Source organism: Chlorocebus sabaeus, chromosome 1 (assembly GCF_047675955.1).
Source record: "Chlorocebus sabaeus isolate Y175 chromosome 1, mChlSab1.0.hap1, whole genome shotgun sequence".
Lineage (NCBI taxonomy): Eukaryota > Metazoa > Chordata > Mammalia > Primates > Cercopithecidae > Chlorocebus > Chlorocebus sabaeus.
Genome location: NC_132904.1, coordinates 73,167,645 through 73,194,941, shown reverse-complemented (window position 1 = coordinate 73,194,941; position 27,297 = coordinate 73,167,645). Strand labels below are relative to the sequence as shown.

The following is a 27,297-nucleotide window of genomic DNA, read 5'->3' as shown; positions in this document are numbered from 1 at the left end:
ATGGAGGGAGGTCCCAGGAAACACCACGCCAAGGCTCTATTGGCCTTAGCCCTAATTTGTGACTCACCAGCCTGTCCAGCCACAGCCCTCCACAAAGGCAGGGACAGGGGAGGGCCAGGCCCTGAGGGCTGGAGCCAGATTGAAAAGGATGCCTTGGGAGGAATTTTTCGAGGACACGATGAACTCTGAGATGCCAGACAATCTGCTGATAGCATTATTTATAGTATCCCAACAACAATAATCGCCAACACTTATTGAGTGTTTAGTGTATACTGGATGCTAGTATTAAATGCTTTATATGTATTAGCCCATTTATTCAGCAAAACAATTTATGAGGTAGGGACTGGTACTGCTAATTTATATATGAGGAAAATGAGGCAACAGAGGCTAAGTGGCTTGTTTGTTAACATAATCTCAGTGGGATCTGAGGCCAAGATTTGAGCCAAGTTATGGTGGTCCAAAGGCCCTTGGTCGGGGAGGCTCACATTCCCATGAGATAGACATCCTCAGGATAAAGCTGCGGGTTCATAGTGGTCCACAAGCCCTCTAGGAGCTGCCCCACCTACCTCCCCAGTTGTGTCTCCACCTCTGCAGGCCTCTGGATCCTCACACATGCCTCGCTGTCTCTAGCCCCCAGGTCTTGGTACCTCTGTTTCTCCTCCTGGAGCAGTGCTCTCCCTCCTCTTCACCTAGCTCCCTTCTGGCCATGTGTCTGGTCTCAGGTTAGCCTTCCCCCTGTCCCAGACACAGTTAGGGGTGCCTGTTTGATGCTTGCATAACTCCCCCTACATTGCATTTTATGGTTCCACCCTGAATCACTTTCCAGTGGCTGGCAGTGTCCAGCACATCATAGATCCTCAGGAAATGTGTGTTGACAGAATGAGGAGGACACTGAGGCACAGAGAAGGAAGTGACCCGCCTGAGGTCACACAGCTGGCCAGCAGCAAAGCCAGAACAGGAACCTACGGCATCCACCACGGTGCTCCATCCACTGCACCATACTGACCGACACGCACCCACAGGACCTGCGCCACCGACACCCAGGGGTGCAGCTTCCCTCCTGTTCCCCATTCAGGACCTTAGATCCCCGCCCTGGCCCGCGGTTCCAAGGCGTTCCTGAGTTTCCCTCTTGCCTCCAGAGTCACCCTGGCCCCACAGCCCCAGGAAAAGATTCCTCATCGCTGAGCCCCACAGCTTTGATCTGCCCTGAGTCACCCCGGCCTCATCTCTTCCTCCGCTGCTAATCTTTCCTCACACATGTGTCCCCTGGCTCTGAATCATCCCTTCTGACTGCTCTGAACTCTGGCCAGGAGGTCTGCATCTTTCTGGCAGAATGAAATGAAATCAAACAAGGCCCACACAACCCTCCAGATGTGGGGAAAGAGGAGGCCCCTTCTTCATGATGTGCGAGCATCTCTCATCACTCATGTCATCCGCCTCGGTTTCCCCTTCATCCCCAACAGGATCTGGTTACTGCTCTTTAATCCGGTCTGGGTTGGGAGGCAGCCAGGCAATCATTTCCTGGTTTCGCAGGGGTCTGCGATTCCCTCCCGCGCTCGCTGAGTGTGCACTTTCATGGACATGACTCCAGAGCGGAGCCACTGGGGACTGTCGCGGAGGCAAGGCCTCAGCCCCACCTGTGGCTCAGCCAGGCGTAAGTCTTGCTCTGGCCCTACTGCCAAGCTACCCTGGGCATGTCACCTCTCTGAGCCTCAGTACTCCATTTATAAAACAGGGATGAAAGTGTCTCTGGTATAGGATTGCTCTGCAGATTAAGGAATGTGAGAGAAAGCGCCATTGTTCATTGAGTCATCACCTTACCCTTGGGCACCTGCCACATGCCAGATGCTGAGGCATCCCTGAAAGCACAGAGGGAAAGGACAGCATTAGTTAATCGCCTACAGAGGGCTCACTTGGCTGGGGAAATTTCACAACTGATCTCATCTAACCCTTTCAGTGCCTGTCAGGGGTATGGATTACTATCCTTACTGTATAGATGAGGACGCAGGCACAGGGAGGGTAAATGACTCACTCGGGGTCACACAGCAAGTCAGTGGTGGGGTTCGAATTCACATCTGTGTTTGATAGTAGGGACCTTTTGCTTGCACCTCTCCCCTGGCTGTTTCTCCCATCTGTAAAGGGAACCACTGCCTCACTTTCAGCTGAGAGCCCACTATGATAGGCAACTTTGAGTACATCACCTTTACGAGTCCCTGGAGAACATGCCTGTGCCTGGTCATCTTTCTGTCTCTAGGGTTAAGGAGTGAATGTTAATCACCCTGCACGTTCCCTTCCAGCTCAGGCATCAGGCAGGTCAGCAGCTTAGAGATCAGCTTTAGCAGATCAGAGAATGTGGTCTGGTTGTATGGCCACCGTGGGGCTTTCTACTCCTGTCCCCTAGTCTGGACTGTGGGGTCACACATCTGAGGCAGGGCTGGGTCCCCAGAGCTGGTGCACCCTCCCTGTATCACAGCTGCACACCCAGCAGGCAGGGTGAGAGCAGAACCTCCTCAAAGAGAGAGAGAAAGGGCCCAAGCTATGTGCAGCAAGAGGCAGCATAGCGCACAGACTCTGGAACTGGACTGACCAAGTTCAAACCCAGGCACTGGCTGCAAGTGACCTTGGCAAGGGACTTAATGCCTCTGACCCAGTTTTCACCTGCAAAATGGCCTTAGTAATGGTACCCATATCCCAGAATTCTTGTGACCATCCAATGCGTTCATAACTGTAAAGGCTTTGGGACTGTGTCTGGCACATAGTAAGCACTATATGAGTGTTTAAGAGGCACTTAGTCCTTTTTCCAGTCTCGCCTATCAAGTAAGGCATTCCTCCTCCTGCAGTGAGGAAGAAGAGAGAGCAGGGAAAGCCAGGAGTCTCTCATAATTTTCCCTCCTGGGGAGTAGAGTGGAAAATCTCTTTTGTGGAAAGGTGCACAGCTTGGGGCAGCCCTGCCACCACCCCTGCCACCCTTACCACCAGTCCATGAATGCTGGGTGGACAGCAGCAGGCAGACCACAGGGCGGGAGAGCAGGCCACAGCCCAGAGGAGGGAGACAGCTTTCTTGCTGGGGACTGGTAAGATTCTGTGCCCTAGATGGCGTGTGAGCGGGACCGATGGAGGGGTGGGGTTTCAGCAGATAGAGACTGGGGAGAGTTTTTCAGGCAGAGGGATCTGGTGCTCCAGGCCTCGAGGTGAGCAAGCACTGGGTGTCTCTTGAAATGGTAGAAAAGATTTCTGTCTGGCTGAAGTGTGGGGAACCAGAAGCAACTGTTAGAAAACGTCAGGCAATCATGCAGATGAAGGAGGCCCTTGATAGCTAGGCCAGGAGACCTGAATTTTAAGCCACCGACCATAGGGAGCAAACTGAAGTGCATATCAGAGCGGAATGTGATGTGATTAGGGCAGATCACCTTTTGGTAGTGTGGTGGAGGATAGCCGGGGTGAGGGAGAGATCACAGGGCCGTGTGGGCGTTGGTAGTGGGGCACAGTCCACACTTGGGAGTTGCGTGAGAAATTTTTTGAATTACAGCACCCGCTATGGGCGGTGGTGCATCACTATTCTTGTGCACCAGATGCTAAATGCAGAAGTGCCTGGCAGGGGAGGCTCTGCTGCCCAGGACTGGTGAAGCCAACACGTGCCTGCTTTAGGAGGAACAGTGCAGGAGCCGGGAAAGACTCAGAGGGTAGAGTTGCTGTCTTCACCCTGGCAGGCTTGGCCTGTGGCAGGGGAGAAGGCTATGCTTCTTTCACATCTGTGTTCCGAGCACCTGAAACAGGGCCTTAGGAACAGAAGAATGTGCTTAGGAAAGGTATATGCATACAGTTCAGCGGGTGGAGCTGGAACCAACTGGTGAAAGGCAGGTTTTAACTCAACTCAAGTTTTGAAAATCAGAGTTACAGCCGGGGGCAGTGGCTCACACCTGTAATCCCAGGACTTTGGGAGGCTGAGTCGGGCAGATCACCTGAGGTCAGGAGTTCAAGACCAACCTGGCTAACATAGTGAAACCCCATCTGTACAAAAAATACAAAAATTAGCCAGGCATGGTGGCTCACGCCTGTAGTCCCAGCTACTTTGGAGGCTGAGGCATGAGAATCACTTGAATCCAGGAGGAGGAGGTTGCAGTGAGCTGAGATTGTGCCACTGCACTCCAGTCTGAGCAACCTTGGTAAAAAAAAAAAAAAAAAAAAAGAGAGAGAGAAAAGAAAGAAAAAAAGAAAAAGAAAGAAAGAACAGAAAGAAAGAAAGAAGAAAAGGAAGAAAGAAAGAAGAAAGAAAAGAAAGAGAGAAAGAAAAAAAGAGAGAGAAAGAAAGAAAAGGAAAGAAAAGGAAGGAAGGAAGGAAGGAAGGAAGGAAGGAAGGAAGGAAGGAAGGAAGGAAGGAAGGAAGGAAGGAGAAAATCAGAGTTGCCTAAAGAGAGAAGTGGCTACTGAAGAAGGAGAAACTTTCCTATCAAGGGATGTGAGTAAGCGAGAACAGTCACTGGGGTGGGGGAAATTGGGTGGGTGACCAGCAAAGCCCCTTCCAGTTAGGAGATTCCAAAACCGTAATGATGAGGAGGAGGACGACAGCAGCCTCTGTGTATTCAGCATTGGTATGCTTGCTTCTGTAAATACTTCACCTCTAACATTCATTCCACATAAGAGGAAACTGAGGCTCACCCAGGTGAAGTTGTCCAGGTAAATGGCAGAGCCAGGGCTTGAACCTACATTTGTCTCATTCCAAAACCTACAATCTTTCTAGTGCACCTTTGGAAGGCCAGTAGGGTTTGGAAAATGGGAAGCGTCCTCTAAATATATACAGTCCTCTCCAAATTAATCCCTGATGTGCCACTATGGCCTTGAACAGATGGGGTACCCAGGTCTGCCACCAAGGAGCTCAGGGCCTGAGGCCAGAGATAATAAAAAGAGCCATTGTCGCCTGGAATACAGACAAAGGTGATCTGAAATGTACAGATCCAATCGTTGCTAAAGTGCCTGGAACTGGAGACCTAGCAAAGATGGCACTGCAGGCCAGAGACCCACGGGGCGGGTTGGGACTCCCAAGAAGCAGTCATGTGTAGCAGGATGTGCGGTGGGCCAGGGAGGGTATGTTCTCATGCTGCAGTGTGAAGGCTGCTGTTTCTAGGTGGAGACCACTGGGGATGCCTACATGGTGGTGTCGGGGCTGCCTCAGCACAATGGGAGTCAGCATGTCGCTGAAATCAACAACATGGCCCTGGATATCCTCAGCTCTGTGGGTGACTTCTGGATGAGGCATGCACCCAACGTGCCCGTTTGCATGAGGGCTGGCCTGCATTCAGGTATGGGCTAGAGGCCTCCAGGGTGAGGCACCACATCCATCTCCCAGTCTTCCCTGGGGCGCTGGCTGGGACGCCTCCAGTGGCATGCTTCTGGATGTCTGAGATTCTCAAACTCTATGGTAAAAACATTCTATGTTTCTTTTTCCTTACATTATTTTACAGTCCTAATTATGTTATAAATAAGAGAGTCAGGCCGGACATGGTGGCTCACGCCTGTAGTCTGAGCATTTTGGGAGGCCCAGGCATGGGGATCACAGGAGGTCGGGAGTTTGAGACCAGCCTGGCCAACATGGAGAAACCCTGTCTCTACTAAAAATCCAAAAATTAGCTGGGTGTGGTGGCTCACACCTGTAATCTCAGCTACTCGGGAGGCTGAGGCACGAGAATCGCTTGAATCCGGGAGGCGGAGGTTGCAGTGAGCCGAGATGGCACCACTGCACTCCAACCTGGGTAACGGAGTAAGATTCTGTCTCCAAAAAAAAAGAAAAAGAGAGAGAGAGAGATAATGTGTGATACTGATAGTCTGATGGAAGAGGCAGGACAGAAACCTTCTGTGGTCATGCAAACAACCAAATTTTTCCTGGGATGGGTCTGGGAGAGCCATCGGAGTCATGAATATACCCTTCCCGTGTCCCTGCTCCTTCCACCATGGTTCCCCTCACTTGCAGGATAAAGTCCATTGGCACTGCCACCACCACCCCACCACCACCACAGCCTCTCCAACCCCATCTCCCACCACTCTCTGCATGGCCCTCCATCCACACTCAGCTGTGTGCAATTTCACACACACAGGTTCCCTGCCTCTGTGCCTCTGCGCCTGCTGTTCCCTGCCCGCTCATTCTCTCATCCTTCAAGACAGAGCACATGTATCCTCTTCTCCAGCAAGTCCCCTGGGCTGGATTAGGGGCCCTTTTTGGTGCTGGCACAGTCCTGGTGCTTCTTTCATCACAGCCTTGATTGCAGGTTACACATCTCTCCCCACCAGGCTGGGAGCTGCCCAAGAGCAGGGAGGAGCTCTGATCTATCTATGACCCCTCACCTCCAGCACAGAGCCTGGCACAAGCATCAGGTCCTCTCTGGATGTCGTTGGAGACTCCAGTTAGCTTAATCCTCACCACAACTGGAGCCCAGGATGTGCAGTGGGGAATGGCACAGGGGTAGAGAAGGGTGAGGCTGTCATTGGGCTCTCTCTCTGGTCCAAGACCTGCTGGAGCTCTCCGGGTACATTCGAGTTTCAGGGTCCTGTGCAGCAGGGGTCGTGGGTCTCACGATGCCTCGGTCTTGCCTCTTTGGGGACACTGTCAACACGGCCTCCCGGATGGAGTCCACAGGACTGCATGTGTATCTCATACTTCTATCCTGCCCAAGGCAGAGACTCTTTCAATAACCTGTGCAGCCTGGCTGTTTAATATAGTTCTCAGTAACCAAATCACCACCTGGTGGCAGCGTACCCTAGTTTTCAGGAAAGCAACTACTACGTTGGTGCAAAAGTAATAGCCATTTTGGCATTAAAACTAATGACCGCACCATTCTCCTGCCTCAGCCTCCCGAGTAGTTGGGACTACAGGCGCACGCCACCGCACCCAGCTGATGTTTTGTATTTTTAGTAGAGACGGGGTTTCACCATGTTGGCTAGGATGGTCTCCATCTCCTGACTTCGTGATCTGCCCGCCTTGGCCTCCCAAAGTCCTGGGATTACAGGTGTGAACCACCAAACCCGGTAGGCGGAGCTTGCAGTGAGCCAAGACTGCAAAAAAAACAAACAACAAAAAAACAACTACTAACGGCCAAAGCTGCAATTACTTTTGCACCAGCCTAATAGAAGGAGATGATATATGTCATTGGCTCTTTTAACTTTCCACACAATATTTGTGGTGATCTCATGAGGGCATTAGCAGAGAAAACAATGACTCAAGAGGCAGGAAATCTGGGTCCTAGCCCTGGCTCTGCAACTGGCTTGCTTAGTGTCCTTGGGCAAAATGTTCTTCCTGTAGGCCTCCGTTTCCCAGGAGACCCTTTAAAATGTGTGTGTGTGTTTTAATTGGTCACGTGCCACCTCCCTTTATGCTGGGGCAGCCCTGACAGCACCATGAAGACATTCCCAATGTTTTTGGCCCTTACTGGCAGCAGGAGCTACCACAATGGCTTGGCTAGAGCAGCTAAAATGTTGAAGGCCCAGGTCCTCTGCCTCTGGCTATGTAGGTTGCTGCTCCTTAATGTTCAGGGTACATCCTGCATAACTGGACGCTATGGCTTTACTGGGAAGTCCTGCTCTTAAAAGAAAACTAAAAACTGCATATCTTCCCTGACTCAGCCTTCACTGACTTCCTTACAAGTAGAAATTATGTTCCTGGGGGTTCTGACTCCGTCATGAGTTCCCCTTAACACTCAATCTATGTAATTTGCTTTTCCTCTGGGTCTCTTTTAGTGACCGACAATTCAGAGGGACAAGAGGGCCAGAAGAAGGGTGTTGTATAAATCATCACTATGTGTACGATTGATTGGAACTGCAGTCGCTGCAGGCTCCTAATGATTTTACCAAATACTGGGTATGCTGTCACCAGGTGGTGACTTGATGACTGCCTTTCTTCTCAGCGTACAGAATTCATGTCAGCCGAAGCACTGTCCAGATACTGCTCAGCCTTGATGAAAGCTACCAAATTGATAACAGAGGTCAGACTGAGCTGAAGGCGAGAGAATTTCGTGGTCTTTCTGGGAAAAGTCCCCAAGGATCCAGTTTCTGTGGGAAGCGGGGAAGATTCTCATCCGACTGATGTGACTGCCCAGAGTTGGGGATGTAGCTGGTCACCTTTACATGTCCTCTATGCTCCCCAAATTCTAAGGAAACATTGCTTCCTGGGAGCCATCTGGCTCCCTGTGAGAGGAAAGGCCAGGACAGAGAAGTCACTTCTCCTGATGGCCTATCTGTGTAGCATGCCAGTGTACAACACACATCAAAATATTTATCACTCATAGTAATAACAAGAGGAGCATTGTTGACCCCATTTTACAGTTGAAAAAACTCAATTAAAGAGGCAGGGTGGCTTATCAAAGTCACATAGCTTGTAATTCAGATCTCACGGCTCCAAAGCTTGTGCCTTCTCCATAGCACTTTGGGCTCCTACCCATCCCTCAGAACCCCAGCTCAGACATCATCTCTCACTGCAACCCACCCTAACCCAGGAACACTCCTTCTCCCCCTTCTTCCCCACACACAGTGACTGTCATGCCTTCTCTGTGTACCCACCAGTCCCAAGGCCAGTTCTCTGCTGTTACAGTGTAATGTTGGGTTGCTAATGCTCATGAGCACCTCAAAAGCAGAGAAAGGTCTGTAACCTGCGCATTCTCTCTTAACGGTAACATTCTATAAAGGCAATGGTTCAGCATTCCTTTCAGTGATTTTCTTCCTACCCCTTCTCCTCTTATTCCTCAAATTCCTAAGCTGAAGCCAGGTCTGGCAGGGAGACCGGAGCAATCTAGCTTAAAGGCCTGATGCACTGGGTCCTGGAAATTGGGTGCCATACGGGACTCGCTTCATTACACTGTGGAATGTCGGTGCAGGAGGCTGCAGCACAGAGATGGGCAGCAACTTGTTCATGGTCACACAGCCTGTGAAGGCCAGCAAACATGGAATCTTTTGCTCTGGATGGCTGGGGTTAGGGGAGAGTGAGCTGGAATAAGTCAGGGCAGGTGTGTCTTATTTAAGGAGGGTGAACACTGGGCGTCCTGAGGAATGGATGACTTATGCCGGAAAGGGATGCAGAGAGGTGTGGGGAGGGCAGAGAGGTGTGGAGAGGGCAGCATGCCAACCTCAGGCTCTTCAGGCTGGCCTGGGGGCTCCAAGGACAATATTCATCCCGTAGAGCCCTGGCCCAGGATGGGGCACGGAACCTCCAGCCCAGCCAGCCCCGACCCTCATGTTCTCAAGCCCCCTCACTCCTGACCTCCAGGAGCTGCTCTCCCACCCCAGGGGAGGCCACCACACCAGGTCCTTCCATTGTGAAGTTTGGAGAGAATCACAGATGGTGGGATCTTAGCACTCTAGATCTGCTGATCACAGAGCTCATGATTCTCTCTCTCTCTCTCTCTCTCTGTCTCTCTCTCTCTCTGTCTCTCTCTCTGTCTCTCTGTCTGTCTCTCTGTCTCTCTGTCTGTCTGTCTCTCTCTCTGTGTCTCTCTCTCTCTCTCTGTCTCTCTGTCTCTCTCTCTCTGTCTCTCTGTCTCTCTCTCTGTCTCTGTCTCTGTCTCTCTCTCTGTCTCTCTGTCTCTCTCTCTGTCTCTCTTTCTCTCTGTCTCTCTCTCTGTCTCTCTCTCTGTCTGTCTCTCTCTCTCTCTCTCTCTGTCTCTCTCTCTCTTTCTCTTTCTGTCTCTTTTGCTCTTCTTTCTTTCTTTCCCAGGCTGGAGAGCAGTGGCGCAATCTCGGCTCACTGCAACCTGCACCTCCCAATTCAAGTGATTCTTGTGCCTCAGCCTCCCGAATAGCTGTGATGACAGGCACGCGCCACCATGCCTAGTTAATTTTTGTATTTTTTAGTAGAGATGGGGTTTCTCCATGTTGGACAGGCTGGTCTTGAACTCCTGACTTCAAGTGATCCACCTGCTTCAGCCTCCCAAAAGGCTAGGACTATAGGCATGAGCCACCACTCACTTGGCCGGGTTATTTCTTTAACAGAGAAATATTAACTTATTTAATCTTTACAACTTTATGCAGTACTGAGGAAATGGAGGCACAGAGAGGTAAAGTGAGTCAGCCAAAGTCACACAGCTAGAAGGCAGCAGAGCCAGGATTTGAATCTCCAGGCTCTAGGCTGCTCTCCACGGAGCTGTTGGAATCACACGTTCTGCCCTTGCTCTTCGGCTTGAGGAGGTTTGGAAGTGGGGGGACCTTCCCATCCCCTTCCCTCTCTCTTCCAGGGAAAGGGCATTGAAGAGACCTACTGGCTGTGGGGGAAGGCAGGTTTCCCCAGGCCCCTCCTTGCACCTGTGGACATCAAACCTGGGTGAGTAGGAGAGATTTCCCAAAAAACTTGGATGCTTTTGTTTTATATTCAATATTTGTGATTTTTCTGATTTTAAAAGTATTTCCCACCTAGTGTGGAAAACTTGGAAAATACAGAATTCTTCGAATATTCAATAATCCCCATCTTTCTACTCCTGGAAGACAGCTGCTGTTGGCACTTCAGCAGGGCTCCCATGCGCCTGTTTCTCATGTGTTTGGCGTGCATGAGGTCATGCGGCCCAGATCACTTCTCATCCCGACCTGTGCCCTCAGCTCCCTGTCCTGAGCACCTTCCTGTATTGTTCGGAGTACTTTATAAACATACCCGCAGTAGGCCAGGCACGGTGGCTCACGCCTGTAATCCTAGCGCTTTGGGAGGTCGAGGCAGGTGGATCACCTGAGGTCAGGAGTTCAAGACCAACCTGGCCAACATGGTGAAACCCCATCTCTACTAAAAATACAAAAATTAGCTGGGCATGGTGGTGGGTGCCTGTAGTCCCAGCTACTTGGGAGGCTGAGGCAGGAGAATCGCTTGAACCCAGGAGGCCAAGGTTCCAGTGAGAGGAGACCGTGCCATTACACTCCAGCCTGGGTGACAAGAACAAAACTCTGACTCAAAAAACGATAAACAAAAAAACCCATAAACATACCCGCAGTGACTGCATCTGAATTGCAACATGTGGACGCTCCGGGATTTGCAAAGTCTATCTCTATTGCAGAGAATGCAGTCTTTCCATTTTGAACTGACTACAGGTCATGATTTGGTAAACATTATCATGCATGTATTGCTATTCAGACTATTTCTGCAGATAAGGAATTTTTAGATAAAAAGAGCACCCACATTTTGGGAGCCATGTGAAGTAGATTCTGAGAGAGCTTGTGCCTGCTTGGTGATTTGTCTCTTCCCTCTGTTCTCTGTCCCCTAGAACCCATGTCCCTCACTGAGGGCAACATGGATGGGGTTGGGGAAGAGAGAAAAGTTAATAACATTTTACTTCAAAGTGCTGTTCCTTACTCCCTTCCATCCCATCCATGGGCAGGCAGTCTGCAGAGAGTCGGAGGGCAAGGGGCACAGGTGTTGCCAATTGCCAAGAAGGTCCCAGGGACCATAGAGGCTGACTGGTTGATTGCACCGGTGGGGAGGCTGAGCCTGGGGAAGGGCAAGGCCCCACCTGGCGTGCTACAGCACCACCACATCAGTGCCTGGGCCAGAGCTCAGGCTCGCTATCTCCCTGCCCAGAATGTACCCTTCATCAAAACTTCCAACGGGCTCTGCTCAGTTCTTCCAAGATGGCCCCCCACCCAAGGTCACCCCTTTCCATCCCTCATAGACAAGCAATATGGGCTTCCTGGGAAGGGACCAGAGTTGGAGCAGCCCAGGCTGAGTATCATCCAACCAGGTGGAACTGATGTGAACAGGGCAGGTCATAGCAGCCATCGCCTTTCCCCTCCTGCTGTTGGGGGGCCAAGGCCTTGGGACCCCAGGAAGCCTGGGGCACAGCAGTGCCTCAGGGCAGGAGTTGCTCTCGTTCATCTGAGTTCCCCCTGCCACACACACATCAGGGTCCCGAGGGGCTCCCAACAAGGGAGGGAGGGAAAGAGAGTGAGTGTGTGGGCAGATGCCAGTGTAGGACGGCGAGCCTCCTGGGGGGCAGACACACAGGGACACCCTTTTCACAGGGACACACCAGCCTCTCGGGGAGAACCAGCTTGTGCTGGTGGAAAGGGCTTCACGTGGCTGGGGTCCTTCTCCTTTGCAGAGTGATGGATGGCCTGCAGGGCAGGCAGCGTGGTGTGAACACAGGGCTCAGGCCTGGCAGCGTGGTGTGAACACAGGGCTCAGCCTGGCCTTGACTGTTGTGTGGCAGATTTTGCTCCTGTCTGGGCCCATTGGGCTCTTCGGCTGGACTCGGTCCTCAGCTCCCCCACGGTCCTCTTCTCCCTTCCCTTACGTGGAGGGCCTCTCCTCCTGTTCTCCTCCCTGTGTCCTGAGGAGTAAGCCCTCCTCTGGCCTTGCCTCCCTACCAGCGCCCACCCCACTGCTCGTCTCCACTCAGAACTCAACTTCTCAGAAGCTGGCGGCTGCCGCTGACTTCACTTCCTCACCTCCCACTCCCTCCCCAGCCCCCACAGTCTGACTTCCACCCCCTCAGGCCAGAGGGCTCTTCGAAAGGTCTCCAGTGACCTCTGTCCCTGTCACCAGATCCAAGGGCAGTTTTAGTTCCCAACTTGACTGCTCAGCAGTGTTCACTCTGCTGCCCTCCTTTTCCTAAAAACTCTTTCCTCCCTGGCCTTCTCCTCTGGCACCAGCTCATCCTCCCCTTCTTGGGGCCTCCCTTGCTACCCAGACACTAACGACACCCAGTACACACCTCGAGCTCCCATCCCACTGGTCACCAGGCTCCCGTCGCTCTGGCTGCTCACTCAATGGTTCCTTCTGGGGCTTCTTAGCACCACAGACTGCAAAGCTCCAGCAACCCTTGAAACCTGGTCCTCCAACATCCTCAGTCAGACAGCGAAACACCATCCCGGGCTCCTGGCATCTCCACACCTACCCCTATCCATTAGCAAGTCTGGAGCCTCCAGAGCCTCTGGGGAGGCAGGTGGGCATCCTTGCCCCCACCCAGGCCTCAGGCTCAGATCCTGCACACAGCATGTGTGTGTGCCTAGCAGCCCCCACTCCATCACCCATCCCTTCTCTGGCTGGCTTTTCCACCTCCATGCCTCCACCCTGGCCCAAGCCACCACCCCTCTCAGGTGGCCCGCCGCAGGGCTCCTAGACAGTTCCCTTCCATCCATCTCTACCTGGCAGCCAGAATTATCTTTTAAAAACACAAACATGGGCCGGGCGTGGTGGCTCATGCCTGTAATCCCAGCGCTTTGGGAGGCCGGGGCGGGCAGGTCACTTGAGGTCAGGAGTTGGAGACCAGCCTGACCAACATGGAGAAACCCCATCTTTACTAAAAGCACAAAAATTAGCCAGGTGTGCGGTGGGTGCCTGTAATTCCAGCTACTTGAGAAGCTGAGGCAGGAGAATCGCTTGAACCCAGGAGGTGGAGGTGGCAGTGAGCTGAGATCCTGCCACTGCACTGCAGCCTGGGCAGCAGAGCAAGACTCTGTCTCAAAACAACAACAATAACAAAAGCCACAGACATGATGGACAGGACAGGTTGCTGCTGTTAACCCTTCTGGGCTGTCCCATCGCCCTGAGACTAAGCAACCTTTCGTGCAGCCTCCAAGGCCCTGCGCTGCCCAGCCAGTGACTGCCCGGCCTCTCCTGCCACCTTCTGCTGCTCACCAGCTGCTCATGGGCCTCCTCCCGAAAGCACACCGTGTTCTTCCTACCTCCGGCCACTTGCTCTTGCTGTTCCTGTACCTGGAATGCCCTTTCTGTCATCCTGGTCTCAGTCAAATGCTGCTTCAGTCAGGAGGTGGCACAGGTCACACACTCTAGACAGGCCCTGTTGTCACCCTCCAGCTCATTTCCCAGCGTGGTGGCCTCCACAGCACTTGTAACTACTGACATTTCTTGTTTGCCAGTTGGCGGAGCTTGCCCTGCCCATATAAGACTCAGGAGGTCCTGGACTGCCGAGGCATCGGCACATCTGTCCATCGGTGCTCAGCACCCAGGGAATGTGACCTCTTGAGTCTCCTACACACCAGCCACCTACCACCAAGTCCCCTGCCCTGGTCTGTCCTTTCAGGCACTACTGAAAAGCCCAGCTCCCAGTCCTCACCCCGCCCATCCTGTCTCAGAACCGGGAACCTGCAGATCTGGCAGCCATTTGTCATCCTGCGCCCCCTCAGCTGATGGCTTTTCCACACCTGGACAGAAACTTTAGAAAGTGCCAGAAATGTTTTCATCTTCTTGGCTCAGAGGGAGGGAGGAGAGCGGAGATAAGTCACAGTGGGCACCACCTGACATGGGAGCCTCCCAGACCTCCAGGCAGGCAGGGGAGGGTCTCTGCACCCCAGTTCTGCATGTAAGCTCGCCAGGTGCACACACTTGTCATGGGTGTGGAACACCACATGCCCCTCTACTTGTCTAGAGATGAGGTCACAGACAGACACACGCGCTGACACACACACACACACACACACACACACAGAATCTCTGCAGGAGGGGCTCAGGACAGGCTGGATGGGAACTTGTCTTGGAGCCGCATTTATAAAGCAGTTATCAAATTTTTGCTTGCACTGTATGTTATAATCTGATTTTTATTTTTTTGAAGCCAAGTTTCCTAAAAGTGTTTTTATTCCCACTTTATGTATTTCCCATATCTGCAGAAGTGATTTATCTTTCTCTCTGGGGATTTTAAGGGGGCTGGTGGAGATTGGGGGAGGGGACAAAGGCCCCCCGCCCCAGCAACCATGTCTTGGTGTAGCCACCGACTCAAGCAGCAGTACCCACGGAAGCACTTTTCACCAGACACCACAGACACACTCCACACAGCGGCCCCTCTCTCCGCCCTCACCAAACAGGCGCAAAAACCTCCCCTGCCAGCTGGGTTGCTGTGAGACCCTGGCTGTCCCTCGGAGCCTGGCTTTCTTCTCTGGGTAACAGCAGTGACCCAGCTCCACCCTGTTCCCAGCACCTGTGGGCAGCAAGTGAGAAAAGGGAAGTGTGCAGGAGTCCAGGGTCCCTACCCTGGATCTGTATAATATCTGGGAGTCACAGAAGCCCTCACCATGGCCTCCCAACCTCCCAAGATCATGTCCTGAGTAGGGGCGGAAGCTGGGGTAACTCCCTATCTCCTAGGAGGCCACTGTGCTTGAAGCCGCACCTGCGGATCAGTCAGCAATGGCACGGCCTTGGAGAAGACACTTCACCTTTCCCAGCCTCAGATCCCTAAAGTTCTAGGTAGGGCAGGTGCCCACGGCCAGGCTGCTCGGGGCCCAGGAGCATGAAGGAAGTGAAAGGAGCGCCCCGTCAGCAGGGTGGGGCTGTAAATGCCCACGACTGCGGCTTTCAGTGGTCGCTTTATGATTCTTGTTTCTCCTTTTTCCCCAGAGACCCTTGGTAAGACTTCATAAACCAAGAAATCAAGGTGGCCTTTGCCAAAGCCTGTCAGGACACGGAAGACCTTGGCCAGGCCCTGAGGAGAACGGTGTGGGGCAGGTGCCTGCACCAGCATGGAGCCTCCTGTGTATACCCCCTTCCCCCTCCCTGCTCCACTTCCTTCAAAGACTTCCTTGCTGAGCTCCCTGGTGGCCAAACCGTAAGTGCCCAGAGTGATAGTAACTGATGCATTCCCATACGAATCCTAGAGCTGAACTTGCCTCTTGACATAAAAACAATAAAAATAGAAACCCTCTCCTCCTTTCACATGGTGCTTTGTTCTCAGCAAATGGTTTTGATACAGAGAGCTCATTACCATGAGAGCAGACCCTGAGGAGCCCTGTGCCCACTGTCTAGCTGCAGGGCCCAAGGCCCATGGGGAGGAGGTCATTTGCCCCAGGTGGCACAACAGCTTCCAAAAGAAGCAAGGCTGGGAGGAGGAAGGGAAGCCCGGCAGACAAGGGCTCCAGGCTCAGCTGGGCCTCCCACTTGTGACATATCTGTTTTGTCATCTCGGGGGATTCAGAGCTTCTAACACACGGCCTGGCCCTGTGTTCGCATTTCCCTTAGGAAATGCTCAAAGTACGCTGCCTCCTTCCCTGCCTTTCTCCCCAAGCCAGCCCAAACCTTTGGGTGTCTCGTAAGCACTGTGTCATGAGTTCAGGCCTTGGGACACAGGAACTCGGAAACTCAAGATGGAGGAGGGAAGGTGAGAATTCCTCAGATCTCAGGAAAATGAGATGAGAGTTCTGTCTTACAGAAAAAAAACAACAACAAAAAAAAAAAACAAAAAAAAACTCAACAGCCAACTTATTACATTGGCTTCTAACATCAAAGAGTGTTCACCAAATCCCCGCGGGTGATTTCAGAGCAGGCAAGAAGGCCACACGTGGAATTCATTTTCCAAACTGAGGGGAGAGGGGCATGGACCAAGCGGGCAGGTTAAACCCCAAACAAATGTATCCTTTCCTCAAAAGACCCCTTAGGATGGGAGAACTGGCACAAAAACTTTGAACTGAACTGGTGCTTGTTGGGAAAATGTTCTGCCTGAGGGCCGCTGTGCCCACAGAGGCCAGGGTGCCCGTGTGTGTGTGTGTGTGTGTGCGCACGCGCGCGCACATATAAGAAAAAAGAGGTATGTAAGGATGTGATGATATATGTAGAATTGGCTTTGGGAGATGCCACTGCCTGTCCCTACCTGTGCAACTTTGGGCCTAACCTTTCTATGCCTCAGTTTGCTCAAATGCAAAACAGAGCCAGTTACTCTTCCATCCCCTACCATCATGAGAGTTAAATGAGAGGACTGTGGAAACACCACACCTGGCCCTGCGAGCCTGCAGGAGTGTTGAGCAGGGAGGATCTGCACACATGTGTCTGTGGAATGTGCCCATGGCTTGTGTGTGATTATGTCTGTGCATGTGGTACAGTTGTGGGGACAGGGACAGAGATGTGGCCCTGGTTTCTCCACAGGCCCTCTGGGTGGCCCCCTTTAGGCCTACGGATTTTCTCTTGGGGCTCCAGTTTCTTCATCTGTAAAATGAGCATGTGGTCTAGGTGACTCCTAAAGCCCCTCTGGGTGCATAGCTGTGTGTCTGCCGTGAGCATCCATGAGCATATGCATGGGTTCGTGCCCTGGCACCACAGCTGGGCAGGAAGAGACCAGAGCTCGACCAGGACTCCTCTTTCCTACTGCTGTGGACTGAAGGCCTGTGTTCTCCGCCCACATTCCTATGTCAAAACCCCAGTCCCAATGTGATGGTTTAGGAGGTGGTACCTTCGGGAGGTGATGAGATTATAAGGCTGGAGCCCTCACAAATGGGATTAGTGCCCTTGTGAGAAGAGGCCAGTGAGGTAGCTCTTTCCACCAAGGGAGAGCACAGCAACAAGGGGCCGTCTGTGAACCTGTAAGAGAGGCCTCACCAACACCAGGCCCTGATGGCAACTTGATCTGGGACTTCCAAGCTCCAAAACGGTGAGAAGCAAATATCTATTGTTGAAGCCCTCCAATCTGTGTTACTCAGTTACAGCAGCCCAAGCTGACTAAGACACCTGCCAGGCGCCGAGTGGCCCAGGCTGGTCTGTTGGTGCCTCTAGGCCTTCTGTTCCTCACTGCACAGGAGGGCCCAGGCCCCTGCCCTAACTGCCTTACGAGGCTGCTGTTAGATCAAGGAGGCAGTGCGTGTGAACACACACTCGACTGAGAAGTGTAGTGCAGATGTGACTTGGGGGGGTGGGGTGGGTGAACAGATCTGTGTGACCTTGTATATTTAAGTGGATGCCAGAGCTCAAAGGGCCCTTTGCAGGCAAGTGACAGTGAGCCTGTGCCTGTACCTGTGGACATGTGTGGGTTGTCATTGTGTCTGTGTCTGCATGTATGTGCTCGTCTGTAGACATCTGTGCATGTTGTCTGTGTATATGTGCATTTATGTGTCCGTGTGTTTCTGTGTATATGCATTTATGGCTTTGGTGTGTCTACATGTATGCAGTTTTACTGTGTATGTTATGTGTCTGAGCATGTCTGAGCATCAAAATCTGGGGCAGTGGTACATCCCTTCCTGTCCCAAAATCTGGGGCAGTGGCACATGTATCTGTGTGCATACCATGTGTGCCCATATGTGTGATGTGTGTCCAAGTACCTGTTGTGTGTATGTGTGCTGTTTTTCAGGGTGTGACTACATTTGGCCATGGGTCTTCGTGCTCTTGGGCCCTCTGGAAGGTTGTATGGTGGGAGCAGCTCTCGCCCCTCTGCTCAGTCCCTGAACTGCCGTTGCTGAGAGAGCTGAGTCAGCTCTGTTCTTAGAGGCTCCTAAGGACTCTAGGAGGAAACTCTGTCCAAAGCTGACATACTGCACGTAACTAGACTCCCTACATTGGTCCGTTTTCACACTGCTATAAAGATACTACCTAAGACTGGGTAATTCATAAACAAAAGAGGTTTAATTGATTCACAGTTCTGCATGGCTGGGGAGGCTGCAGGAAACTTACAATCATGGCAGAAGGCAAAGAGGAAGCAAGGCAACTCTTATATGGTGTCCAGGGAGATAGAGAGAGAGAAGGCGGGATTGCCCAACACTTATCAAACAATCAGATCTCATGAGAACTCACTCACTACCATGAGACTGGCCTGGGGAAACCCCCCACCCATGATCCAATCACCTCCCACCAGGTCCTTCCCTTGACACGCAATTCAGATTACAATTCAAGACGAGTTTTGGGTGGGGACACAGCCAAACCATATTCCCCCAACACACACCAGGGTTCTCACCTCTCTCCAACCTTCCTCCATCAGTTAGGGACAAAGGAAGATAGGCCCATGCCCACCTGGATCCTGCATCGTGCCCCAGTCCAGGGCTGGCCGTTTCCTCCTGGGAGGCTTTATGTCTCATTTATTCCCCATTTACCTGCTACCTGCTATGTGCCAGGTGTGTGGCAGGAGCTTCACGCACACTGACTAAACCATGCCCACCCTCTAAAATGAGAGTTATTTGTGCACTTTACAGATGAGGAACTGGAGGCTTCGAGGGTGAAGTGCCTTGTATGTGTCAGCCCCTCTGTCTCCGATCTGAGGTGGTGATGCAGGGCTACGAAAGCCCAGAAAAAAAGCAATGGTCCCTGGAGGGTTCCCAGGGGAGGCAGCCTCAGTGAGCACACAAGTTCCTCTTCTGCAGAACAGGAGTGAGGATAGCACCTTTCAGGTGAGGCTGAGGAAATCCTCAGGAGGAGCCAGCCCAGCATTCGCATGGGCTTCCATGGACATGTTCAGACAGGACCCCAGAGATACAGCCCCAAGTCATGGCTTACATGATGAGTCAATGCCAGCTGGTGCCAGTGAAGGCCCCTGCCTTCCCCTCAGCAGCCTGTGACCATTCACCTGTCCCTTGGAGTACATTCCCAGCAAGGGGACATTTCTAGAGGTTGGGTTCTTGCTATGGCAGATGGAGCTATGGGCTTCCAGAAGGTCCTTGCAGGGCTGGGTGATCTGGAATTGTTTGGTCCCTGGTTCTTCAGGTGGGCACACTTTGGGATGGACTCCTTAGAAAAGTCCAAGTACTTTAGCCTGGCATTCAAGGCCCTACATAGGTTGGCCCCACCTCATCTGCCCCCTACACAACCAACTCTTTGGCTATGATACACTCCTTACTCTTCTGCAAACCCCTCATGATGCTACATCTTTGCTCTTGTTATTTTCTCTACCTAGATGACCTTGGCCCTTTTTCAACACCTGGTGAATGCCTCCTCATCCTTCAAAGTCTACCTAAAATGCCACCTCTTCCTGAAACCCTTTCCCAATCCTCCTCGGTATGGAATTAGTAGCTGCCATGCCTGACCCTCACTTGACAGGAGGGACCTTATCTAGTTCCTTCCTTTAGTCCAATGCCCAGGAAGAGGCATGTACTAGAAAGCTGAATTGATGAATGAACAAATTAAGGAACTAACTAGCCCAAAGGCGTCTAATACATAATCTCCCTTCCAGCAATGCCAGCCCCTGAGGTCGCCTTCCTGGTTTCTCCTCTGCTGTTCTCTGCATCTGGGCTTGGTTGATCTAATGCTTAGCTGGGATCCTGGCACACCAGGCACAGGCAGCATGTCAGCTCATGGCTCCCCTTGCAGCCCTGCCTCCCCTCACCACTGCCCTCATGCTGCAATGGACGCCCTCTCCTCCAACCCCTGTACGGGCCTGGAGGCTCTTTCCCAGCTCCCTGTTTCCCACTCCTTCTGGCTAACTCCTTCCTCTCCAAATCTCTGTTCCTCTGCCAATTCCTCCAGGAAGCCTTCCCTGACACAATCCCTTTCACCCCAATGTGCTGTGGGAGGGGTACCTCCTCTGGCCCCTCAGCCCTGGGCCACCCTGTCCGTCACTGACTACACTCTAGGCATGGTCTTGTGTCAGCCTTTCCCTGCAGAAGGGGGCTTCTGGAGGGCAAAGGTGGGTCTGAACCCTGTTTGTGTGACCCCAGTGTCTGGCCAGTAAAGTTCAGTGGGAAAGAAATATGACAGACCAGGGAAGGTGAAGGAGGCTACCGTGGAGGCAGGTGAGCCTCCCTTTAAGGAAATCCATGTGTATGACAATCCAGATTTGCTCAAAAGACAGAGTGGAGTCTACACTCTCACAGAGAGGGAAGTGAAGTGACACAGAGCTGGAGGGAAAGGCCACACATGTACTGAGCGCCTGTTGTGTGCACTGTCTCAGGACCCTGCATCTTCATTAAGTGGTGAGGACACGAGGCTCTGAGAGAAGACTGACTAGCCAAGTGGGCTGCTGCGCTCACTGGGGCTGTGGGACACCCAAGTCCGGCTCCTTCTCAAGGGCTGGCCATGCCACCTCCCATGTAGGCTGTGACCCGGACTTCCTTGCACAAGTCTCTCTTGCTGGAGGCCCCAGTCCATCAGGACCGGCGCAGGTTTCCGCGGCCTGAGAGACTCTTTGAGCAATCCACTAGGGGGCAGGCAAGTTGTTCCAGAGTGAACCAGGAGCCCCTCGGGCAACCCTGGAGACTCGGGGACTCCTCCCCACTCCTCCCCAGCCCACAGGCTCCCGGGGCTCTGCTGGGACGGCAGGGAGAGGGAGGAGGGGGATACATGGAGTGATGGGGCACCCCACGGAGGAGTCCCACATGGGGAACCTCCCTGAACGACTGAAGCACAGAGAGAGTTCTTCAACAGCTCTCTCTCTCTCACTGGCGCACTGGGGAGCTGGATGTGGTTTTAGGCTCTGTCAACGTGCAGAGTGTGGGCTCAAGGATATGGAACCTGGCCCCTGTGCATGTGAAACAGCAGATCTCAGGGTCCCCTCCCCACTGGAAAGGCCTGGCCCAAGTTGGCATGTGTCCAGGATGTGTCCAGCCTCCAGACACTGACATTTTCTATGACATAATGCATAGGTGATCATTTGATACCATTCTTTCCCGGATGCTGGCTCCTGTGGCCTATCACACTCTCTCCTGGGAGGCAGGTGTGACTACCCCATCCACAGACAGGAGAAGCATCTCTGATCTGTGCACATTTCCTGGTGAGCCACAGGTTACCTTGACTGCTCTGCCTAGTCTCCTGGCGCAGAAACAGGTGATGGCCCTCTCTTCCCTGTCCTTCTCATGACAACTCTCCACCACCTCCACAATCAGTCATCAAGTCCTGCGCAGCCTGTCACTATGGTCTCCGACTTCGGTCCACAGCAAGGGCACCAGGCTTCATGCTGCTCTCTTGCCTCTATTCCCACCACTAGTCTACCTGCAGCACAGATCTTGCGACGTCACTTTTTGACTTAGTAAGTGTGCACTACTGATGGCCAAGGGCCTTTGCTGAGGAGCTCCTGCCAGCCGGCCCTGCCAGCTCTCTCCCCTGGCTGCCCAGCCTCTTTCTATCCCTATGCCCTGGCCCATCTTGTCCTTCAGATCCCCAATTTCAACCTAGAGGGTTTTTATTCTAAAAAACTATTCCTATCAGTAGTTTTAATTACCCATTAAGGCCTGGAACCAGCGGGCTAGAGATAACCTTCCCCATCACTTTTGTGTCCGGGTACAAAATCCTTCCAGCTTGAGGAATATCACAATATCCTCTCAGCATATTTTCAGAATTGTTATTACAGACATGGGCTGGTGGGAGCTGGCCATGGGGACAGTCTCTGTTCTTCCCATGTGTCCACCTTGAGCCCACACTCTTCACTTTGACAGAAATTAAACCACATCCAACTCCCCAGTGCACCAATGAGAAATGGAGAGTCGGTGAAGAATTTCTGAGCGCCAGAGAAGACATCGCATCATGGTTCACCATGCAGCCAAACTTCATGAACTTTTTAAAGCCTCAGTTCTCCTTCCAGGAGTCCCTTCCCTAGAAGCTGCTTTACCTTTTTCCATCCTTTTTCCATCACTCCCTTGTCCCCAGATCTCCATGTTGTCCCTAACCCACCAGCACCGAGCCTCAGCTTCCTGGTTCATTGGTGGTTACCCAAAGAACAACTATAAGACTGATCCAAGGTCCAGGAACCCTTTAAAGGGCCGGCTCAGGTCTCCCCAGGCACTGTCTCCAAGGCTTCCCCTGTGGGCAGCCCATGGGAGGGTCTTTATTTCACTAGAAAGAAGGAACTAATGTGGATGGAATATCTGCAACGTACCTCTCACTTCCATCATGCAAGGCAAAGATTATTCTCGCTCTATTTTCGATGCAGCTACTAAGACTCAGTCCAAGGTCACCCAGCAAGCCAGGGGCAGAAATGGACCTCAACTCCAAAGCCCCCACCACCTGCACCACCCTGGTGGCCTTATGGGCCCCAGTCAAATACTATATGGAAAAAGGTGACTCAGACAAGGTCACCAGCTGCAAGGTAGGGCCCAGCGAACGGAGCTGGAGTAGGGTGCAGAGGATGGGGCAGGTGAGGCCAGGTGAAGCCAAGGCCAGCAGCCAGGTCTCTGGATGTGGATGGAGGAGTTGAGGGGGCAGATGCCGGAGTGTGCTGTGGACCCAAGTCAAGGTCAGAACTTGCAGGGTAGGCTGGACACGGAAGAGTGAAAAGGCAGAGAAACGAATGAACTCTGGCCACCCGCCTGGGGAAGCGCACTGAAGGGCTGTTTATTCCCACAGCCACCATGCCCTCTCATTTGGCCTCCTGGACTTACATAGCAGGGAAGTGAAGAGCCTTTTGAACTGGAGGCTCGGCTTTTTTTCTTTCTTTTTACTGGTATGGAAACCCCACAATGTAGTTTCTGCAGCCCTCACCTCTGGTAACTCTAAATCAGGTGAAAGAGGGAGAGATAGATGGGAAGGAAGAGAGAGGGGGAGGGAGGGGCAGGAGAAAGAGAGAGGGAGAGGGACTTCGAAAGAGCTAACTGGGCACAGCTGGGGAGAGCAGGAAAGGGGAGAGGAGATGGTGGAGGATGTATGTGGGTTCGTGATATAGAACCTGGCCCCTGTGTGTCGTGAAAGAGACAGGAAAACGGGAAGTGTGACGTGGACTCAGACGCCCTGGGCCATCAAAGGCTTTTAAGCAGGAGGGTGACCTGGTCAAACCTGTGTTTTGGAGAGACTCCATCTGGCTGCCATGTGGGGCCTGAGTGAATGAGCGGGAAAAGAGAGATCCTGGGCCAGGAAGCAGTCCTGGGGAAAGGGCCAGGGGAGAAAACGCCAGGCCAAAGAGTGAGTGGGAGCTCCGGGAGCTTCCATGTTTAGAGATCAGGTAGAGGAGGAGGAGGAAGAGAAGGGCCCGCAGCAGGATCCTGAAAGAGATGCAAGAGAGGAGAGAGGAGGGCCAGGAGCAGGTGTTCCAAAGTGCCACGGGAAGAGGGCCATTAAAGGAGGAGGGGAAGCTGTGAAGAACATAGCCAAGGGACCTGGACACTGTCCCTCGGTCCAGCCACAGCAGTTCTGCCATGGATGTGCTTGTTGAAATGAGGAGCTGGAGGCAGGTGGAGAGTGGAGGCAATGGAGGCAGCAAGAGTGGTTTTCTTGCAGGTAGCTAACTCCCTTGTGGGTCTGGCTAGGAGGAGAAGAGAGGAGGGGGCCACAGCTGAAGGGAACCTGGAAGGTCCAGAAGGGGCTTGTGAAACAGGGGCGTGTACAAGAGGGCTTGCCCAGAAGGTTCCCCCAGGAGGCAGGTGCTGCCTCTGCCAGCAGGAAGCACAGCCCATCCACCAGGAGGCCAGGTGGTCACTGATGCCAGCAGAGGCAAGTTTGGTTTGGGGAGTCAGGTTCAGGCCTCAAACCCGGATCTCCTGACCCCAGCATCACAGGAGAGAAAAACCGGCAAGCAGGCTGAAGTTGCACAGCCTAGAAGAAGTCAGGGAGTGGCAGCCCTGAGGCCACATAACCCCTTTTTAAGCTTCCAGACCTGCAGAGAGATTGGCTTGGTGACAAGGCCTGCCATCCATCCCTCAGTAGACAGGATGCAGAACTCTGCATTCTGGAGCCCCAGCCCAGCTCCCAGGGCCCAAAGCTCACAGCATCCCAGCTGGATTAATCATGAGATTCCTGGGAGGCCAAGGGAGTCTGTCTGACTTATTTAGCCCAAACTGTGTCCTTTCCCCTCCTTTCCTTTTTCATGTCAGGAAACCAGCCCTAGTGGAAGCCACTTGACTTATGTGTGGTCTGCTTCTGAGAAAAATCAGAGTCACGAGCCATGCGAGATGACAGCCTAGTTCCCATGAGCATGTGCACCCGTGCCCGTGTATACAGGCGTGCTCACGTGTGTGTGTGTGTGCACATCCATGCACACAGACAAGAGGCTTATCTGTGCTCTCTGCTGTGTGTGCACTGGTGCACTGGGTTTGAGGAGCCTTGGTATTTTAAGTCTTCAGTGTACATACTGGTTGTGAGCTGTGTTTGTGTGCAATGTGTGTGGTATGTTTGTGAGTGTGGTGTTTGCGTAGGATATATGGATGTAGTGTGTGTACACTGTGTATGCTCAATGTACATGTTTGTGTTGTGTTTTGCACGTGTGGTGTTTAATTGAGAGTTGGATTTGTGCAGGGTGTATGTAACCATGTGTGGTGACTGTGACTTTTGAGGGCGTCTCTGAATGTCTGAATGTTTGTGAGTCGTGTGTGTGCCTATGTGAAATTTGTGTGTGAGGTCGATGCATGCTTGTTGTTTTCATGAGTCATGACCCTGTGCATCTCGTGTTGCCTCTGAGGATGCATATGAAGGATGTGTGTGCGGCTGTGGCTGGGCTGCTGCAGGTGCACTGTGTCTGTGGGGCGCGCGCATGTAGCTCTCATCAACAGGTGGAAAAATGCCATGCGGGAAGGGTAAAAGTCCAATGCAGCAGAGGGGCAGCCCCGCTCTTGCCTCCTCCTTGCCCCTGTAGAGCCTCAGCTTCCCCTCAATGGACAATACTTGAAGGACTCTAGGAACACCTCATGGTCATGAGGAAGATGGCAACATGACTAGGACAAGATAGGGACTCTGTGACCTGTGCCTAAGAAGACCCTGTCCCTGTGACAACCGGGTGTGCCCAGGCCTCCTCCCCCTCGCTTGCCCCTTGAGGGCTTCCACCTGCCCTCCTGAGGAACGCTATACCCTCATGCTGCCCACCCACACTGTCCCCGAGGGGCAGCCACAGCTACATTCCAGGCAGGTTTCCTCCCTACATCCCCTGAGCACAGCCAGGGGAAGCTCCAAAACCGCTTCTCTCTCCCTGAAATGAACCAGCACAAAGACCATAGCTGCTGCCAAAACCCTCAAATGCTGACCTGGGCAGGGAGCACCGCAAGCTGTGCCACTGACTGGTGAGCAACAGCTTAATACAAGTGCACTCACTCTTCAGACTGCCCTAGTTGTCCATTGTCCATCGCTGCCCTCACTCTACTGGGCTCAGAGGTGAGGCCACCAGCCGAAAGTAACACAGCAGTGAGTGGTACGGCAAGGATGGGAATGTGGGTGGGTCTCTCTCTGAAACCCAGGTTGCTTCTCTTCCTCCATTCTGCCCTTCTCAGTCCCCTCCTCACCCCACCTAAGGTGGGAGGGGGAACATAACTACACACAGAACGTTTAGATAATTTGTTCTTTGGGTTCATTAATGCTCCTTCAAGTGACGATATGATCTAGTATTCAGTGGGTAGGTGCTGGAGCCCCACTGCCTGGACTCACCCATACTGGCTGTGCAAGCTTAAGTTAATTACTCATCCTTGCTGCATTTCCTCACATGTCATCTGCAAAATTGAGCTGCTGCTGCTAATAATAATAATAATAATAATAATAATAATAATAATATCTACCTTCTTGGGTGTAGTTAAGGATTGAATGGGTTGCAATATGACAGCTGCATTAGAAAGTTGCCTGGCCCAGCCTATTCCCTTCCCAACTTGAAATTACTCGCAGTAAGAAAGATTAATAATTCCATTAACCATAACCTTTACATTTCATTCCTTCGTTTCTGCGATGCAGTGTGGAGCTGGTGTTATCCACACTTCATAGGTGAAGACTGGGCAACTGTGAGAGCAGAGGCCAGGGCCTGCCCGGAGCCCCACACAGAGGCTGCCTGCTCCTCATCAGCGCGGTGCTTCCCTGGAGCAGTGTGTCTCAAAGGGTGGTCTGAGGACTGGCAGCATCAGCACCACTGAGGGTTTGCTGGAGGTGCAGATTCCGGGCCCCACCTCTGACCTACTGAACCAGGCTCTCTGGGGTGGGGCCCGGCAATCCGTTTAGCCAGCCCTCAGGGATTCTGATGCTTGCCAAGGCTTGAGAAGAGCTGGGCTAGACCTCTGAAGGGGTTGCTCTGTGAACCCAGGAGCACCCCACGTGAGGCCTGTGGAAGAAAGTGGAGGAGGAAGAGAGTCAGACCTTTGGCCCACTGTGTGACCTCAGGCCACGTCCTCATCCTCTCTTGGCCTAGAATCTGTCATATTTCTTGGCATGGGAGTAGAGGAGGCAGAGAAGATTCCCTGAAATTCATGGCCACCTCTCCTCCTCTGTGCCGGTGCCCTGCTCCTATGAGTGCTGCTTTCAGGAGCTCATGTGTTTGCAGCCACCTCATCCTGGCCTTAGCTCTGTTGCTGTTTTTGGTACCTTGGAGATGACACTTTGTGACCTCATGGACCATAACCAAAGCCCAAAGTGATAAACACTGGATCATCAAGAAAAGGGTACATCGGGTTTAGCCTTTAAGCAGTTAAAGCAGAGGAAAAAGTTGCATGGCTCAAAGGCACAACCCCTCGGGTTCCCAGCAGCCTGGTGCTGCAGAAAGCTGCGGTTTCATGGTCCACAGCTCAGCACAGCATCAGGTTGTGGAGACGCTTCTGATCCTGCCCTGCCTGGTCCTTCCCCCCAACTCCCTTGGGGCTTCTGAGAGCCTCCAGTCCCTTCAGCCACGGTAGTCACTGACGGGACTCTGAGCCAGGAGCCTTTCGTGTGGTGGTTGTGGGGTATGTGGGGCCTCACGAGCACCTGCTTCCCCTGCCTTGGTAACGCTAAGTGCTTCCAAGAGGGGGTGCCTCGTGCCTCCATCGAGA

General features: G+C 52.7%; 1 pseudogene; it reads left to right on the top strand.

The window, feature by feature from the left end:
* Positions 1-15,591, top strand: part of LOC103248083 (guanylate cyclase D-like) — a 46,547-nt pseudogene extending 30,956 nt beyond the window's left edge.
* The last annotated feature ends 11,706 nt before the right edge of the window (positions 15,592-27,297 follow it).